Consider the following 6617-nt stretch of genomic DNA (forward strand, 5'->3'; position numbering starts at 1 on the left):
GTATTAATTAGAGTTATAGAAATGGTGTAAAGTTTACTTCATTCATTCATTATCTGTAACCCTTATCCAATTCAGGGTCGCGGTGGGTCCAGAGCCTACCTGGAATCATTGGGCGCAAGGCGGGAATACACCCTGGAGGGGGCGCCAGTCCTTCACGGCAAGTTTACTTCATTCACTTTGCAAAGTGTATTACCATGGTGTCAGTGGTATTAAGTAAAAACTTTTCTTGTTGATGCAGATGACAAAAACTTAGCACTTGACAGTGATGTTTTTCACCGTTTTCTCCATTCCAGTGCATCTTACTTTACTTTTTATTTTATGCAAATGAAAAAGAAGAGTAAAGTCACAAGCACATATAAAATATTAATGAAGACAGAACAGCTAAAACCACTGTAATCCACACTAGAGCTAGTGCTAGGACATGAGGAAATGTGCACATGGAAAATAAGCTGAGTCCAAACCACAGTCCAGCTTGTGTGAACTAAGCCTAATGACAAATGATGCATTCTGATGCAAGTAAATGGGCATGACTTAATCAACACACTCCATTAACTGAGAATGTACTGCTGTTTCTCTAATCACTATATACAGACATTTGCATATATCACCTGTTTATTATTTTTTCACACATCTTTGCTCCAGATAGATCCGCTCAGAAGAAAAAAAAAATTAAACAAACAATTTTTAACTTACACTGTCTATCTATCTATCTATCTATCTATCTATCTATAAAAAGATGATGTTAATGATGATGAAGCTAGGTTTTTAATAGGCACACACAGGCGCAGCCAAAACTGGTTTAGACCTAATGAAGGATAAACAATAATCTTTGTCTTTAATGGAAATCCTAATGCTCTCCACTTATTGTGCAGAATAGTGTGAAATTACAGAAAGCTGTTTTCCTCACATCATCATCACTGTCTACACGGCATGATGAAATGCAGACAGTTTTACACAGCTACATCTGCTACTGAAATAATAAAACAAATGTCTTGTTTGATGTGGATGAGCATTGAAGTTAGCAAAGACAGAGTAAATATACTTCTACTAATTACATCAGTCATCATTCAGGTAAACACTGATGTTTGCTTTGTGTTATGAGCAGGATATAGGCTCAGAGCTGGAGTTAGAGAAGTTTACCAGCTCCACACGGGTAAAGAGCCCATGGCATTGATGGCAGGCTGTGATAAATGAAGCGTTATAATGTGTGTGTGTCTGTGTGTGAAATACACATTCCTCGCATCCATACATCAGCCATTAATCACACTCTCTCTGACTACCACAATACACAATATGCTGCCTCATTAGTTTTACAGAAGACAAGGCAATTACTAAGTGCACACTTTACTGTGCTCATTTTGCATCTGTGCAGGAGGCACAACTCATTAGAAGAGCTTTACGCAATTTAGGGGTCTTCCATAACTTAAGCTCCACGCTCAGAGTGCACTACAATTATCCTAGCTAGATTCAGAGAGAGAGAGAGAGAGAGAGAGAGAGAGAGAGAGAGAGAGAGAGAGAGAGAGACTTTTTTTTAGACTTTTACAAGTCTTTTATTTAAAACAATTGTATCTGTAAACAGTCAGTCACATTGTGTTATATCACATTCAATTAAATAAAATCAATCTACAAGTAATGTAAAAAAATCAAATAATACACAACACACCTGTGTCTCAGCTGAACCCAGGAGTGAAAACCAGCTTGTTGTTATCCACTGAGCACACAGCCTCACCATAACACCACACTGCTTTAAACGCGTCCAGATCATTCATGCACTTATGATAATTAAATTCAATTAAGATCCTTGATTTAACCAGTCGAGAGAGAGAGAGAGAGAGAGAGAGAGAGAGAGAGAGATAGATCTCCAATCCATGGCAGTGAACACACTTACACAGTTGTGATTAAGGGGCAGTGAAAACACACACACACACACACACACCTGGAGCATCTTGTATGTTTCAGGTTAATTGTACAAATTAATCACAAACATGATTTACTGCCTCACATCATACATGCACGTTTAAATGCTGCAGTGGTTCTTTTCTAAAAAATATGTTTATTAAATGATTTAAAAACTTGAAAATATGTGTGTTAGGGAGATAGATAGATAGATAGATAGATAGATAGATAGATAGATAGAGAGGTATATATATATAGAGAGATAGATAGATAGATAGATAGAGAGAGAGAGAGAGAGAGAGAGAGAGAGAGAAAGAGAGAGAGAGATGTTTATTGCAGGCTCACTGCGGGACACTGGATTGCTGGACTGGTGAATCTTTCCACTGGGCATAAGCTCTGGACCTGACAGATATCTTAAGAAGAATTGTGTGCTGTAGAAATCCCAGTCTTTTGGTTCTCTTTCAAAACACACACACACACATATATACACCCACACACAAACTGTCATATTGTACAACACAGCAAATGATAACCACTTCTCATTTTGCCTCTCCATTATTCATTCTCATTCTCTCTCTCTCTCTCTCTCACACACACACACCACCACCACCAGAGTGCATTTATATTATTCTATGTGCCTTTTTATGCTTTACTCATTGTAATTAAATATGAAAAATATATTATTTGTACTGTAGCATCTATTACAACTGTTTATATTTATCGATTACTATTATTGTACTATTGTACTATTATTAAGCAGCAGGTAGTGTCGCAGTCACACAGCTCCAGGGACCTGGAGGTTGTGGGTTCGATTTCTGCTCCGGGTGACTGTCTGTGAGGAGTTGGTGTGTTCTCCCCGTGTCCGCGTGGGTTTCCTCCGGGTGCTCCGGTTTCCTCCCACAGTCCAAAAACACACATTGGTAGGTGGATTGGCGACTCAAAAGTGTCCGTAGGTGTGAGTGTGCGAGTGAATGTGTGAGTGTGTGTCGTCCTGTGAAGGGTGCAATTCCGGGTAGACTCCGGACCAACCGTGTCCCTGAACTGGATAAGCAGTTACAGATAACGAATGACTGAATGAATGTGATGATGGAGCTATTGAGGTGACACCACCCTGGGAACAGAACAGTGAGATCACAATCTGGAAGGACCCCTCTGAGCTGAGTTTACCAATAACACTACTCCTCTGAGACATGTTCTGCAGCAGCAGGGGGCCAGGGGGCTTTACAGAGAGAACAGAGAGTCTGCTGATAGGAAGATACACATTCCTTCAGTACTGATTCATAGGGAATGGCAAGATTTTCCTGGAAAAATCACAGCAAAATTGAAGTCTCTGGCTGTGTCCAGAAGTTCCTCCTTTTTCTGTCGGTCCTGCTCTTCTCCTCTATGACCTGGGACAGCTTCTCTGACTCAAGCTTGCCATGTGTTTAAAAACTTGAAGAGTTTAAGGAAGCAACTATGAACATCTGTAAGGACAAAGAACCAATTCAGTAGAATTTTAATTCCATGTTTATTTGTAATTTGCACGTCAGGACATTCATGCATTAAATTGCTTGCGAGGTTCAGGTAACCACTGTATAGCAGGATATATATAAATCTCTCTCTCTCTCTCTCTCTCTCTATATATATATATATATATATATATATATACAGGGTGGGCCATTTATATGGATACACCTTAATAAAATGGGAACGGTTGGTGATATTAACTTTCTGTTTGTGGCACATTAGTATATGAGAGGGGGGAAACTTTTCAAAATGGGTGGTGACCATGGCGGCCATTTTGAAGTCAGCCGTTTTGGATCCAACTTTAGTTTTTTCAGTGGGAAGAGGGTCATGTGACACATGAAACTTATTGGGAATTTCATGAGAAAAACAATGGTGTGCTTGTGTGGTTTTAACGTAACTTTATTCTTTCATGAGTTATTTACAAGTACCTGACCACTTATAAAATGTGTTCAAAGTGCTGCCCATTGTGTTGGATTGTCAATGCAACCCTCTACTCCCACTCTTCCATAATGATAACAACACCGCAGGAGAAATGCTAGCACAGGCTTCCAGTATCCGTAGTTTCAGGTGCTGCACATCTTTGGTGTGGTATATGGGGTACAAAGATAATGGGGCCATTCTTCATCAATGGAAACCTCAAGGCCACTGGACATGCGGCATTGCTACATGATGATATTTTCCCTCTTTATGCACTGAAGCTGGCACGTTCCCTGAGTTTTTCCAGCAAGATGATGCACCACCACATTATGGGTGACAGGTCCGTGCATTCCTAGATGAACAGTATATAAATATATATATATATAAAACCAGAAATAGAAATAATATACAATAAACAAATAAAAATATATTGAGCAAAAAAAAAAGTGCAAAAGTGACAGCAATATTCATTCATTCGTCCATGGTCTGTAACCACTTATCCAGTTTGGGTTTTGGTGGGCGGGAGCACACCCTGGAGGGGGCGGCAATCCTTCTCAAGGTGACACACACACACATTCAGCAGCAATATGATATACAATAATAATTAATTCATTCATTCATTCATTTTCTGTAGCCACTTTTCCAGTTCAGGGTTGCGGTGGGTCCGGAACCCACCTAGAATAATTGTGCACAAGGCAGGAATACACCCTGGAGGGGGCATGTGTTGTTGGACTGTGGGACGAAACTGGAGCACCCGGAAGAAACCCACAAAGACACGGGGAGAACACACCAAGCTCCTCACAGACAGTCACCCGGAGCGGGACTTGAACCCACAACTTCCAGGTCCCTGGAGCTGTGTGAGATATAACTGGAGAAGATCTCACAGGATGTCATGGGGCATTTAGATTTTTGGGTGGGCAAAAATATTTTGAGAAAAGGAGACTGGAGCAAGGAGTGGGTGGGCAGTGCCTACCTGCAGACATGCCCGATTATGTGTAGTTTATGTTCTGTACATTTAAAACAGAACACAAAGTATGAAGAATAAGACCATGTGACCAAGACGAATGTGAATAGACTATCATACACTGACACACACTGTCTGTATGGGCTTCCTGTGGTTGCTCCTGTTACCCCTCTCCCCCAGTCCAAAAAAAAAAAAAAAAACCACACTGGTTATCCAAAAGTGTCCAAATATAAATGTGTGAGTGTGAGATGCCCTTTGATAGACTGGCACACTGTGTTTCTGCCTTGTGCCCACTGATTCCGGGTAGGCTCCAGTCACTCGTTGTGATCCTGGATAAGGAGTTACAGAAAATGAATGAACAAAGTGCGTCAGCTATCTAGCTTCATCTGTTTCTGCTCTTTCCCTCCCTCCAGAGAGGAAGCGCAGTAATGGGGGAGGAAGATGGGAGCAGAACTTTCTGGTTGGTACAAGATTGTTAACTGACTTCTGATAAACCTGCAAGCTTCGGTAATTTGAGGAACTGAAACCACACAGCAGAAACACTGTGGACAGGTCAATTCTGAGAAAAGAACTGATATGAAACATGAAGTGTATTGTCCTCTGCCTCAGGATGACGCTGTGACTGATAGAAAGTGGCACACGACGAGGCAGCTTTGTGCCTTTGAATGATATTGTATTTCTTCAGATGATTAAAATAGCACGACCTCGGGTTTTATCACGCTATTTCAGACCAGAGTGACATGAATACAGAGCTTGCTCTCTTTCTCTCTCCCCTCTCTCTCCCTCACTCCAGGGACTCGTAAATGTCACAGCCAATCAGTTCCCTCACCCAGTTCATCTCATTAGCTCGACTGATTAAATACCTGGAGCCAGAGACCATATATCACCAGCGTTCTCCAGCACAATGAAGGACCCAGCAAAAAATTCCACAGCGTCATTGTTTATCTCATTTGTCTGGGGCTATTTTAAAATGAGCTTTAATCTGTTTACGTAATTGTCATGCAGGCGATGCTAGTGCTGCTGTGGTGCACTTTCCCTTTGTTGCTTGTTTTAGTGGAGGTGGGTAGTAACCAGTTCCATACGAGTGACATTAACTCGAGTACATGTTCATTAAGTAATGTATAGTCTTCATTTAAACCATAAAAACAATCCAGATTGAGAAATATATTGTACATTTCATGTGTATTTCATGTAGTATTTGTACACCAAAAAAAACATAAGAGCATCTCTAAACCTTAACGTTCATTGGCAACGTGCAGATTTATGAATATTCACAACTATGCAAGGTAAAAAGCCCTCTTGCATCCAGGTTTCGCCACCACAATTTGTGTGTTGAAACATTTCAGTAGCTATGACAGCTTTTAGCCACCTGTACGATCGTGAGCTTTATTAAGGTCAGGTGCAGTTACTGAGTGTTAGCTTTTAGATAAAACACCAAATCATTCCAAAAGTATTGACTGGATGTCCATCACTCCACAGAACAGTTACAATAGTGTGGGAGAAGGGGTGTGTAAACCCCTCTAGCCCACAGCTGGCATTAGGCATGGTGTTCTTAGGCTCATAAACAGCTGCTCTACAATTTATTATATTATTGCATGTGTCTAATAGCAACATAATGCAACTTTATTCGATTTTCCTGTCTGGGATTTTAATGGAGGCTCACATGGCTTATTATCATTCATATATATATATATATATATATATATATATATATATATATATATATTTTTTTTTTTTTTTTTTTTTTTTTTTTTTTTTCAGAAATTTAATTTTCTTCAGCAGGGGAGCAATTTAACTGCCATTGACGGACACGGACACACACACACACACACAC

Source organism: Hoplias malabaricus, chromosome 3 (genome assembly GCF_029633855.1).
Source record: "Hoplias malabaricus isolate fHopMal1 chromosome 3, fHopMal1.hap1, whole genome shotgun sequence".
Taxonomy (NCBI): domain Eukaryota; kingdom Metazoa; phylum Chordata; class Actinopteri; order Characiformes; family Erythrinidae; genus Hoplias; species Hoplias malabaricus.